The 13849-nt window shown below is 47.0% G+C and overlaps 1 long non-coding RNA gene across 1 annotated transcript; it reads left to right on the top strand.

The window, feature by feature from the left end:
* The first annotated feature begins 7915 nt into the window (after positions 1–7915).
* LOC135976494 (uncharacterized) lies at positions 7916–10849 on the top strand. Its single transcript, XR_010593638.1, has 3 exons — positions 7916–8210; positions 9461–9652; positions 9767–10849. It is a non-coding gene; the product is annotated as an uncharacterized LOC135976494 (long non-coding RNA).
* Positions 10850–13849: the final 3000 nt, after the last annotated feature.

Raw genomic sequence — 13849 nt, 5'->3', positions numbered from 1 at the left:
GGAAAGCCCCTCCTTCCCTGTCCCCATGGTGATCAAAATGTTTGTACAAAGCACATTTCCACCAGGCTCCTTGTGAAATCAACCATAAGAGCATGTTTCCAATATGATCCAATTGCTTTCTACAACCAGCCTCCAACCAGGATGGAAATGCAATCTAAACAGGCTGGAAATTAACAAGTTATGAAGGACATGATTGAAACAACCTGCTTGGAGCCAGCTCTGAGACACTGAAATGTCAGCTTCCATGTTTTCTCCAAATCAGGCATGTGCCTATCGAAAAAAGAAATCGCTGAAGAATTAGGGCTGTAATTTTAATTCCCGTAAAATCCTAATGAAAACAGGGTTATTAAAAGCAATCGTCCTACAATATGTCTCCCATACCCAAAACTGCCTTACAGCAGTTTGTCTTGTGGCCACCAAATCAGGATAGACACACAATGGCTAAACGCTCAGTTCATCCTTTGATGATCCTGTCTGCCTTCAAACTCAGCACAGGCTGAGCCAAACCAAAGCACAGAGCCATTTTTAAAAACTCCAACTGTATGGTTATGCCAACCGTGCCTGACTCCACTCAAAAATCCAGAAGTCCTTGAACCACACCCTTGAGCAGGGCACTTGCTTTCTGGCATGTGGGGCTGACGCAATGCTATCTACTTACAACACGACTCATGGAAATAGTGTGCCGACCACAGAGGAGTTGGAATGTTCCTGCATTAGGTTAGTGAAAGCGTTGTGAGAACGGGTAGTTCCTGTTCTTGTGGAAGGGATCAGAAGACCCAAATTGTCACTGTACTTGTAGTGATGGCTGTGAATTCTATTGAACTGGCTTTGGTAGATACAGGGCTGGCTCTAGGCACCAGCGTTCCAAGCATGTGGTTGGGCAGCACTTTTCAAGGAGCGGCATTCCGGCCCTTTGGGGGCGGCTCTTTTCAAGGGGCGGCGGCACTCCGTTTTTCTTAGTTTGTTTTGTTTTGCTTCGGCGGCAGCACTCCGTTTTGTTTTGTTTTTGTTGCTTGGGGCGGCAAAAAACCTGGAGCCGGCCCTGGGTAGATAATGGTTTAAGTCTTGTCTACACACAAACTTGCACCAGTTTAGTTAAACCAGTTTTGTTTAACCGGTCTAATTACATTCCCATGTGGCTAGGAAGGATGCGGGACTAATCTGTAATAATACCGTATGTGACTGGGTTGTTTGGATTCATGCTATGGCTGCATTGGATTATTTGAAATGTTTAGTGAATGCGTGTGTTGGTTTAGTTTAATAGCAGGGCTGTTAGGAAACTAGCAGGAGGGCAACAAAATGACTCTAGATTTCTAGAGAACCAGCCTCCTAATAACCACACAGAGAGTGACTAAAAGACAATGCCTGAGCTATTATCTGGGGAAATGCTACTTCCAGGCTCCAGCCAAAGTGACAAGACTTGTTTGCCAAGGCTGGGAGCCCAAAGATCAAAAGGACACTAAACAGTTAATAAGCTGCTCTCTAGAGAGAGGGGGAGGCAGCTGTCATGTGGTGGTTCAGGGAGAACATCCTGACACAAAGGCAAACTGGGTTGGACGATCTGGAGAAGCAAAACCGGCCTGGCCCACATCCACAGGGCTTAGAGTAGGACAGACATGCACATAGGCCTTTTGTAGTGTTAAATTCCTTCTCTTATGCTCAGTTCCTGCAGTTAAGATTAAACAATACTTTGGTTTGAGAGAGCTGCCTGGTCACCTGTATTACCCACCAGTCACAAACTCCCGAAGGGAAGACTTGCGGTGGCTGCCCAATCCAGGCAGGCCTGCTGAATAGGCACAGTTGATACACAGCGGGCTGAAGCCCAGGGCCCGGTCTCAGAGTGGGAGAATCGCAGGATTTCACCCCAGGAGATGTGAAAGCCTGACCCACTGAGGAGGTGCATTCAGAGACCAGACAGAGGAGAGAGAGGCAGCCTGCACTGTAACCGTGACAGTGACTTTTCAGCCACAGTCTGTGCTGGAGGGGTGCAGTGTGGGGTAGCCAGAATCCCTCCTGGAGGACTCAGTTCTACCTGCTATGCTCCGGCAGGCTGGGAAGCGAAGGCACGGAGGTTGCTCCTGAAATGATATTCTCAAGGTAGCAACACAGGGAGCTGCAGCCCAGCCACCAACTCAGCCTTTTTATTTTCTTTTAATGCTTAAAATATAGAGGAGGAATTAAAAGAAGAAGAAGAAAAGCCCGTGCTGTGGAGTACATGAGCCAGAGAGCTAGGGGTCTGAGCTTGCTGCTAGTAAGGTTGAAAGCTCCCATTGACTTCAGTGGCACTAGACTAAGCCGTACAATTGGAAGAGTGGAGACGCAGAGGCAAATCAAGGGGGCGTCGGTTTCCATTCCAAGAATGGCAGTGCACAAACCTCATTCAAGAAGTTAGTTCCTTCTCCAGGTGGGTGGAGAAGACAGCCTTTGTCTTAGTTGTGGTCCATACTGGAGGGATGGGGAGTTGTGGATGCATTTCCCTGTCATACCTGGTTCATTAGCCCACTGGGCCCTTACCTTTAATTCCATCCCTTTCCTTGATCCTCACCCATCTTAAGTATCTAAATAAATTAATGGAGATATCTCATCTCCTAGAACAGGAAGGGACCCTGAAAGGTCATTGAGTCTAGCCCCCTGCCTTCACTAGCAGGACCAAGTACTGATTTTGCCCCAGATTCCTAAGTGGCCCACTTAAGGATTGAACTCTCAACCCTAGGTTTAGCAGGCCAATGCTCAAACCACTGAGCTATCCCTCCCCCCTAGATCTGGTCCCCATCCTCATAGTATCTGAGCCCCACACACAGATTCATTAATAAATGTACACTATTCCCTATAAGCCTGGGAAGCATAATTATACCCATTTCACAGATAGGAAACTGAGCACTGGGAGATTGAGTTGTCCAAGGTCACACAGGGAGTCCATACTACCTCTGGGAACTGATCCAGATCTGCTTAACCTCAATCTAGCACCTTGGCCACAAGATCATTCTTCCTTCCACCCACTAGCTTCTCAGAAAAATGAAGTGGGTTTTAGCCCATGAAAGCTTATGCCCAAATAAATTTGTTAGTCTCTAAGGTGCCACAAGGACTCCTCGTTGTTTTTGCTGATACAGACTAACACAGCTACCACTCTGAAACCTAGCTTCTCAGAGTAAATAAGGGAAGCAGGGGGATCTCAGGGTATGTCTATACTACCTGCCGGATCGGCGGGCAGCGAGCAATCCAGTGGGGTTAATTTATCGCATCTAATGTAGACGCGATAAATCGACCTCTCCCATCGACTTCTATACTCTACCGCCGCGATAGGTGCAGGCGGAGTCAATGGGAGAGCGGCAGCAGTCGACTCGCCGCAGTGAAGACACCGCGGTGAGTAGATCTAAGTACATCGACTTCAGCTACGTTATTCACCTAGCTGAAGTTGCGTAATTTAGATTGATTTCCCACCCACCCCTCTCTAGTGTAGACCAGACCTCAGTGATTACTTTCTAATTACTATGGTTGCTTCATAGTGGCATGAAACGTGCAGCTTCTTAACCTCAAACACTATGGAAAACAAATCTTGAGAATCCTATTGTTTTTTTTTAAACAAAAGAAAAGCCATGGGGCAGTTAAAACGCTCATTAAATTTAATGGGAGAGGGTTCCGCTCATTTCCTGTGCGAATACCAACATTCAGCTTTTTTTTTTTCTTTTGAGTCACATCAACGTCAAAATCTCCACATCTGAGCACAAAGCTTTTCCAGAACCCTGCAGATGTGGAGGCACAATCTGAAACCAATCACCAGCAATGTGACCTGTGCCCGGGGTGGGGAAACCAAGGTTCGCAAGGAGCCAGCAGTGAAGCTGAATACTGCTCAGCCTTCTTCAGCCGTTTCTAGCTGGAAGCTTCGTTTGCTCTCTTTCTCCTGATTTCTCCATTGCAACCCCCTCCTCCAGCCTCATTCAGAAAGGAGCTCTCTGGCTTCTTGTATTGCCTTTGGCAGCAGTGGGCACAGCTTTGGTTTGCTAATGGGTTCAATGACCTTCCCCCCCTCCACACTCCAGCCCGGCAGAGAGATGTCAGAGCTGATAAACGGAGGATTCAAGCTTAGAGCCAGAGTACAGTGGGTTTTGTTGTCTCAGCTCTGGGGATCCATAGGCAACGCCGTCTCGTGTCTAGGAGTGACCTGGGACTACAGCTGAATGTAATCCGACTATTATTAATTATGACTATAGCACCAAGGATACCTAGTTATGGACCAGGACCCCAGGGTGCTAGGCGCTGTACAAACCCAAATCAGAAAGACTGTCCCTGCCCCCAAAGGGCTTACAGTGTAAGGCTGGAGGGTGCCTGTGTTGGTTTTGTTTTCAAAGGCCTGTCTGTGCCCATGTTTTCTATTCAGAGGTGGATGCTGTGTGGTGAACGACCAGGAATCTCACACCTGAACTTTCTTCATCAATCCCGTAATACACTGAAAACGGACACTGTGGAAATAGCGTCAAATCTCCCATGTTTATGATCTCTTCATGACTTTTCTTTGTGGCCCTGGCCATGTGCTGGGGCACTCGGCAAAGCAAAATAAGTGAGGGAGAGGGATTTTACTGCCATTGCTTGCGCCATATACATGGTGGGCCCAACTGAAAGCCCATTAAGATGGGCGGAAATCCTTTCATAGACTTCACTGGGCTTTGAGCCAGGCCCATTGGGGTTAAAGAGAGAACGAGGGAAGAGAGAAGAGGAAGAAGAATCCACAGCAGCCAGCAAATGTGACCTGCTGGGCAGTGGGTTTCATCGGTTCCTCTCTGTGCCCAATCTGCAGAGGGTCTGAGCGCGCCACATTCCCACTCCTCCCCCTCCCTCCCAGAGCTTGTTACGCCGCGAAACAGCTGTTTTGCGGCGGCAAGTGCTGGGAGGTAGGCAGAGAAGCGGGGATGCAGCATGCTCAGGGGAGGAGGCAAGGTTGGGGGAGGGGGAGCTTGGCTGCCGGTGGGTGCAGAGCACCCACTAATTTTTCCCGAATTATGCCCAGGGGTCCCAGCCAATTGGGAGGCCCTGGAAAAATGGGCACCCCGTCCCCAGCAGACAAGCGGCAGGGTGCGGCAGGGCAGGGCAGGAGACGTCTCTGCACTCTGAACCTTCTCCTCGGCAGCAGCGCCGAGCAGGTGGGGCAAGCTCCCATGCCCTGACCCCACTCTGCTCCCTGGCAGCAGTGCCAGGTGGGGGAAGCCCCCGTGCCCTGACACCGCTCCCTGGAAGAAGTGCTAGGTAGGCGGGGTGGGAGAAGCCCTAGACCCCCGACCCTGGTCCCCCAGCATGGGGGATGCCCCAGTGCCCTGGCGGGGAGGTGGGGGGGACAGAGCTTCTCTGGTCTTGGGGCTGCAGTGGGAGAGCAGAAAGGAGTAAATGGGGGGCCACAATGTGGAGATGGAATGGGGGGACCCTAGGTGGAACAGGGGTGGGGCCGCAGGGGGAAGGGACTGAATGGTGTAGGGCCATAGGTGGGGCTGCAGGGGGAAGGTGTGGGGAGGGGTCCCCCCACTTGCTCTGGCCCAGTGCTCCACGAAACCTTAATCTGCCTCTGGTGATGCAGCAGGGTTGGCTGAACACAGAACCGACCCCTGATTATCCTGAAGAGGCAGAGAGCCAAATGTGTCTGAATCACAAACGTCAGGCCATGTATCCGTACAGGATCAAGGTATGGTCCCTACTGCTGCGGCCCGTTCCTCTCACTGAGATTCTGTAGTTGAGACAAAGTGACACCAGGATGGACAGTTTGATGAGAACTAAATTGCATAATGTTTGAGACTAGTATACAGCTGGGGATAAGAACAATTAACCTTGGTCCCAGTTGGTAAGACTCATAAATGAAGGGTTTATGTGTTTAATCCGTGTGTGTGTTGTGGGGAAGGAGGTTGGTTGGTTGGTTGGGTTTTTTTCCCCTCATAAACAGTTTGTTTCTAACCTCAAAACTGCTTGGCACAAGGAAAGACTTCTCAAAAGACTCTGCAAATAGCAAATCCACATAAGCAGGATATTTTGCAAAGAAAATAGAACACCCCAAAGATCCACTTAGAAAATAAACAGCTGCCAGTTTCTCTGCATCCACACCTATAGAGGGGGAATGGGAACCCAATCACCTCTAAAAGAGTTTCGAGGTATTAATCTCCAGAGCAGAAAACAGAGGAAATATTAAAGCAAACTCTCAAACAATACTTTATAAGAACATTCATCTTTGTTAACATAAATAAACAATAAACCACACAATTATTTCCAAGTAACCCTGGATTATGCGATACCACGATGAAAGCCGCAGAGGGACAATAATTCCCTTTATGAAATTATAAATAAAACCCTCCACAAATAGTAGGAGTAGAGCCACCAGTAATGAAAAAGCAGCATATAATTAAAGAGAGACTGTGGTCAGTTGGTTAGAGCAGGGAGACTGAGAGCCAGGGCTCCTGCGACCAATCTCTGACTCTGCTACTGAGCCACTATGTGGCCTTGGGCAAACTACTTAACCTCTCTATGCCTCGGTTCCCCCAAACTGGGATAAATGACACTGATCTAATTCACAAAGGGGAGGGTTTTCTGTCAGTCTTCTTAGATGGGGCTCATTATCATAGAATCTGAGTGCTTCACAACTGTTAATGCAGGGCCGGCGCAACCTATTAGGCGACCTAAGCGGTCACCTAGGGTGCTACAATTTGGGGAGCGGCGGACGCGGCGGTATTTTGGCGGTGGGACCTTCTGCCACCTCTGTGGGGGGCGGCATTTCGGGGCGGGACCTTCCGCCGCCTAGGGCGGCAGAAAAGCTAGCGGCGCTCCTGTGTTAATGGATGTTAGCCCCACAATGCCCCTGAATAGAAGGGAGATATAATTCCCATTTTAAAAATCTGCAGCTGAAGCAGAGGATCAGTTAAGTTACTTGCCCAATGTCACACTAGTAGGAAGAAGAAGGAACAAATAAAGCCAGAGGAATAAGATGTACACCAGAAACAAGGGAGGCTCTGAGAAGGTTTCCATTAAGGGCACTCTCTTTCGTATGTTAGATGTTGCTTACGGTACCACAGTGACAGGCAATTTAGAACAAAGAAACAAAAGCCATAACGATGGAATGTACAATAGTTAGAATCATAGAATATTAGGGTTGGAAGAGACCTCAGGAGGTCATCTAGTCCAATCCCCTGCTCAAAGCAGGACCAACACCAACTAAATCTGTAGACAGATGCTCTACATGAAAACACACACATTTCTATTTTTATCTATGAACCATGGTGATTGTAGTAATAATAATATAATAAAGGATTTTGCCACATTACCGTTTTTTTTTAAATAACTTTTCTCTGTTCTTCACTTGATTGCCTCCTGAAAGTTTGGTAGTGGGGGGAAATCAATTCACCTAACTGATTTCCTCGGTTTCTATTTAGCAGATATTATTGGGGGTTTGTGGTTAGGTGTTGAGGGAACTGAAAAAATATGACTGTTTTTGTATTACAATAGCTTCTGCTTTCCATATATAGCACAGTGGCAGAGAAAGAGAGACAGAAAAATCTTTCAGTTGAGGCCAACATTGCTCTGGGAAGGGAGTTTTTATTAGTGTAGCAGATCTGCGGAGACAGCAAAGCGAGAAAATGAATATTGCTTTTTGTAGTACGCAGTGAACTTGGGAAAGCTGTTTTCTGTTTCTGTTTCTCCTTTATAAAGAGATTTTTAGAATTAGTATTGTCCCGTCTCCTCGGCCCCCCTCAGATTATAACAAGTTTATGAGAGGGTGTAAAACTGATGGGGTGAGGTGGAGTAAATTGCACATTGTGAGTCTGAGTTGCTGTCTCTTACCCACCAAAGATCATATTTCATTCTCAGTTACATGGTGAAACTACAATGAGAGGTTAATGGGAGTTATACCCATGAAAAGGAGGGAAGAATTTGGAAAGGGATTGTCATAACTATAAAGGGAAGGGTAATAGCTGTCCTGTGTACAGTACTATAAATCCCTCCTGGCCAGAGACTCCAAAATCCTTTTCCCTGTAAAGGGTTAAGAAGCTCAGGTAACCTGGCTGGCATCTGACCTAAAGGACCAATAAGGGGACAAGATACTTTCAAATCTTGGGGGGGGGAAGGCTTTTGTTTGTGTTCTTTGTTTGGGAGAGTGTTCGTTCTCGGGACTGAGAGGGACCAGACATCAATACAGGTTCTCCACATCTTTCTAAACAAGTCTCTCCTATTTCAAACTTGTAAGTAAATAGCCAGGCAAGGCGTGTTAGTTTTCCTTTGTTTCTCTCAACTTGTAAATGTACCTTTTACCAGAGTGTTTATCTTTGTTTGCTGTACTTTGAACCTAAGACTAGAGGGGAGTCCTCTGAGCTCTTTAAGTTTGATTACCCTGTAAGGTTAATTTCCATACTGATTTTACAGAGATGATTTTTACCTTTTTCTTTAATTAAAAGCCTTCTTTTTAAGAACCTGATTGATTTTTCCTTGTTTTAGATCCAAAGGGGTTTTGGATCTTGATTCACCAGGAGTTGGTGGGAGGAAGGAGGGGGGATGGTTAATTTCTCCCTGTTGTAGATCCCAGGGGGGGTTGGAACTGATTCACCAGGAGTTGGTGGGAGGAAGGAGGGGAATGGTTAATTTCCCCTTGTTTTAAATCCAAGGGGTTTGGATTTGTTTTCACCAGGGAATGGGTGAAGGTTTTTCAAGGCTTCCCAGGGAGGGAATCCATTGAAATGGTGGCAGCCGAACCAGAGCTAAGCTGGTAGTTAAGCTTAGAAGTTTTCATGCAGGCCCCTACATTTGTACCCTAAAGTTCAAAGTGGGGATCCAGACCTGACAGGGATCCAGCAGGAAAAGCAGTTAATGGGAGGTTATAAAAAGGCATAAGGTAAAGCACTTCCTCCACTTTGTTACACCTTTTTTGCACCTTCTTTGATCCCTTCTTCACATAAGTTACATCAATATAGACTTACTCAGGATTTGTTCCATGTTTTGCCATTGACTTCATGCCATTTCTGTGCCTGGGGGAGAGTCACGCTACCTTGGTACTATTGATAGTGAACAAGAGTGAATGTGGCCCTTAGACTCTCTAATGTCCCCCTACTGATGTGTAACACACACTGCCTCACGTACTATTTCTGCATTTGCCCCACATTCCCCAGAAGGCTCTCGGTTCCAGAAGAGATTATTAAGCAAATCCCTGTGTCCCCCCACCCCCATGGATGGGAGAGAGACGCTTCTGCCAGTCTTCACCTCAGTTTCATTTCCCTCTGTGGCAATCGCTTGTCCATTAGATGGTAACTGTCTAGGAACTGCAGCTGTCCAGCCAACGCATTGGGATTCCACAGGATTGTGTGTAGGCTCTCACAGTGGTTAAAAAGAAAAAAACAAAGAACTCTGCAATTACAGTTTCTAACCAAGTAAGCCCTTTGGAGAGCTTCTGGGATGTCTCACATCGGGGTGGCTGACTTTTTGTTCATTTTTTCTCTAGATAAATAATGTCTCTGGTCCCTCTCTTCCACTTCCCACCCTCTGCTGCATCCATCCTTTAAACCGGAGAGAGACACTCTTTGCTTTCATGGATGACTTGCCATGACCTACATGGTCAAGAGTGAAACACATGACTTTGTATGTGAAGCATAGCCACGTTACGCAGTGCACCACACCGAGTTCACCGATGCGGGTAGGTCTCCAAACACATACCCAGTCCAACCCTGGCAACCAGAGAGAGATCTGAAGCATTTAAAATTACAGAGGTAAGGAACAAAACAAAACTCAATCTCATCCCATTATGCAGATGGGGAACTGAGGCACAGAGAAGCTCAATGACTTGCCCGGGATGATACAGGAAGTCTGTGGCGTAGCAGAGACTAAGCACTGGGCCACCCTTCCTCTCCAGCTCCCTTCCTGATCCCATTTCGTCCTACGGCCCAACTTTGATTCCATCACCAAAGCCAGTGTATTTGCATGGAGGAATAGACAAGGTGGTATGTAGCTTCATGATTAACAGGGAAACCTACAGTCCACAGAAAATTAGCTCGTAATAGTTACATCATTACTTATACACTAGTTTTTCTGTTTAGATTTCTTCACTGTTTGCTAGAATTTATCATTAATAATACCCAGCTTTTTCATCAGTAGATCTCAAAGCATTTCACAAAGGAGGGCCCTATCGGTGTCCCCATTTTACAGATGGGGAAACTGAGGCACAGTGTGGGGAAAGTGACTTATTCAAAGTCACCCAGCAGAACCATGACTATAACCCATGCTTCCCAATTCACAGGCCAGTGCTCAATATACCAGACCAAACTGTCTCCTTCAATTCTTATAGAATTCTGTGATTGTATTAGTTAGTTCCTTCAAGTATTTTTGCCTACATTTTGAAGGAAGATGCACCACAAGTTGCTTTGCCTGATGCTGCACCAAGAAAGAGCTTTTTTCTTTGAGTGTTTACATTTGTTTTCCTGTATCGAAATGCTCACATTATAAGAACATTGTTGGCAAGTTATTTGCTTATGGCATTTGCCTGCTATTGCTTTCAAAAACATACATTAAGTCAAGAAGTAAACATTTGTAACAAGATTAATACCCCTCATTTGTGAGGAGCCTTCTCGACTCTGGATGATGTGAGGAGTTTATATTATGTATGATATTGGGCTTATTGTTTCCTGAATACCCTCCAAGAACATCAGGGCTTACAGTACATCTATCAGTGTACTCTAAGGGTGGAGCTTTCCAACGTGCACAGCACTGTGATAACTAGAACTGGTTCAACATTTTCCAGTGCTTAAATTGAATCGGAAAATGCTGATTTGCTTAAATTGAATCATTTCATATCGGTTTTGTCATAAATTTTTGCAAGAAATTATCGATACATATTGGTTGGACTTCTCTGTTCTATTTAATAGAATTGTGATGGGGTTCGGGGCTGCAGTCCAGATCGGTAAAGGGCTGTTACCACTTGCCCTGACACCCCGGATGCCCTGCAATGCTTTGCAGCTACAGCTGCTCCTCTAGAATGCCCCCAGTCAGCCTACAAGTCACACCCTGGGACTTGGTCTACCTTACAGAGTTAGGTCGACGTAAGGCAGTTTTATGTTGATCTAACTATGTCAGTGTCTACACTGCAGCCTTGCTCCCGCCAGTGTCAGTGCCATGCTGCACTGACATCATAACTCCACCTTGACGAGCGGTGTAGGCCTTATGTTGGTGAAGCCAGTGCAACCCAGTGTCCCTGTAGACACTGCTGTTGGCTAAAATCCTTGTCAAGTTCAGGGCTCCCTGCTGGAACTGTGAAATTGACAAGAAAGGCTGATAGGTTCCCTGCTGTGAACTCTGCGCCTGGCCCACTGCTCGGACTGTCACCCTGCGGTGGGTGGAGGGCTCCAGCTAGAGCCCGGCTGCCCCCCCGAGCTCCCGGCTACCACTCCCAGCAGGCTGCAGCTGGAGCTCCCTTCTCCCCACTGGGACCCCTGCTGCCCCACAGGCTCCTGGCTTCCAGTCAGGCTGCTGTCCCCATTCCCTGGAGTCCTGCTTCCTCCCGGCTCCCCACTCCCAGCCAGGCCGCTGCCTGGGCTCCCCGCTCTGAGCCCAGCTGCCAGGGGCTGACAGCCTGGGCTCTCAGCTCCCCACAGAGCACCCAGAGCTGTCAGAGTGGGGCTGCTCTGAGTGGAGACAATAGCGGCACGACAAGAATGTCGATTTCACTGCTGGTGGGCTCTGTGCTGTGAAATTGAGCCTGGGCGGGGCTCACAGCTGGGCCTGTCACCCCCAGAGTGGATGGGGAGGGGGCTCCAGCTGTGAGCCCTGAGTGGCTGTCAGTGCCCCACAATACCCCACTTCAGTCGGTCCAAGCGGTCCTGGCGAGGACACGTTCCACTGGCAGAAGGAGGTTAATGTGGACACCAGCAGCCAACTGAATGACTGTGGTGGTTGTAAGTCAACCTAATTTTGTGGTGTAGACAAGCCCTGAGTGTCTGTACACTAGGGAGCCCTGGTTCAGTAGCTCTGAGCCCAGCAGCCTGTCTACAGCCCCACTCTCACTTCAACAAGCAAAGTGACCCCAACACACTCCCAGCCCCAGATTTTCCCCAGAACCATGTGTTCTGCAATGTCCAGCCCTCTCCTAGACAGTTCAAAGAAATAATAAGGTATGTTGCTCCTGTAAAGAGACAAAACCTACCTCACAGCTTATTAACTTAACTGGGAGTAAATACACCCTTGGCTTTAAAGACAGCACAGAGTTGGTTTATGGTAAAAAAATGAAATACATTTATTAACAAAATATACATAGGATTAAGTGAGTTCTAGTATAAGGCAGTGGTTCTCACCCGGGGTACCCAGACCCCTGAGGGTCTTCCAGGGGGTACATCAACTCATCTAGATATTTGCCTAGTTTTACAACAGGCTACATAAAGAGCGCTAGCAAAGTCAGTACAAACTAAAATTTCATACAGACAATGACTTGTTTATACGGCTCTATTTACTATACACTGAAATGTAAGTACAATATTTATATTCCAATGTATTTATTTTATAATTACGTGGTAAAAATGAAAGTAAGCAACTTTTCAGTAATACTGTGCTGTGACACTGTTGTATTTTTATGTCTGATTTTGTAAGCAAGTAGTTTTTAAGGCTTGGTCTACACTAAACCCCCAAATCGAACTAAGGTACGCAACTTCAGCTACGTGAATAACGTAGCTGAAGTTCGAAGTACCTTAGTTCGAACTTACCTCGGTCCACACGTGGCAGGCAGGCTCCCCCGTCGACTCCGCGGTACTCCTCTCGCCGAGCTGGAGTACCGCAGTCGACGGCGAGCACTTCCGGGTTCGACTTATCGCGTCCAGACAAGACGCGATAAGTCGAACCCAGAAGTTCAATTGCCAGCCGCCGAACTAGCGGCTGGGTATAGACGTACCCTAAGTGAGGTGTAACTTGGACGTACTCAAGACAAATCAGACTCCTGAAATGGGGACAGTCGTCTGGAAGTAGCATAGTATATGGAATGAAGATAGAAAATGTTACAAGTAAAATGCAACAAAATAAGCTTCTAAAAGGCTAGAACTTTATCTAGCAAGGTACAATCTTTGCGTAAGAACGTTTCTCACCTGTATTCAGTTCCCAGAGACTTTCCCCCTCCCCCTGGGTTGAAGGATCCATCTTTTTTCACTCGCAAGAGCTCTGGCTTCTTAGTGATTGGTCCCAAAGATGGCTTCTCTCCTTGCTTCTATCTTCCAAAGTTCAATTAACTTGTTTCAAGAGGCAGGATTACCTCAAGCTGTTCTTCCATCCTGTGAGCTTCCCATCCCCCTGTATGATTTATATGTAAATGGGGCTTCCATTGTTTCTGATGCCACCATGCTTAATTTACATGGGAGACAAGTGGATAGCTGGGACATTCCCTCCTGTCTGAGCAGGGACTGTGCTGCCTAATATCAGTTAGTAGAACTCATAATTCCTTAATGTTAATGACACACTGATGATTAATATAATTGTGAAATGTATATATTAGCTTTCAGAAAAGACCTTCCTCTATACAATCAGTTGATTCAATTGCTTATCACTTGAGCGTCAGCCTCTGCCCCCGTGTCTTTATAGACCAGTAAACTCTTGCAATTTATTCTTTGAAAAGTAAAACCCAGACCAAACTTCTCTCTCCTGCTGGGTGTAGACACCATGCTGTCTTCTCCCCCACTTGTTTGCGTGAGGTTTGCCTTACCCCTTGTTAGCTTGATGGGACTGTCTACTTGATATGTAAATATATTCTCCTTGTCTTTCAAAGTGCTTTGGAAGTAACTCCCAGGTAGGGAAAACACGTTCCTTTGTCTAGGGCAGACTTGTTTATCCCCCCCGCACCCCACATGCCAGGGTTACACAC

Source organism: Chrysemys picta, chromosome 18 (genome assembly GCF_011386835.1).
Source record: "Chrysemys picta bellii isolate R12L10 chromosome 18, ASM1138683v2, whole genome shotgun sequence".
NCBI classification, from domain to species: Eukaryota; Metazoa; Chordata; order Testudines; family Emydidae; genus Chrysemys; species Chrysemys picta.
Note: the sequence above shows the minus strand (reverse complement) of the source record. Positions and strands in the feature narration are given on the sequence as shown.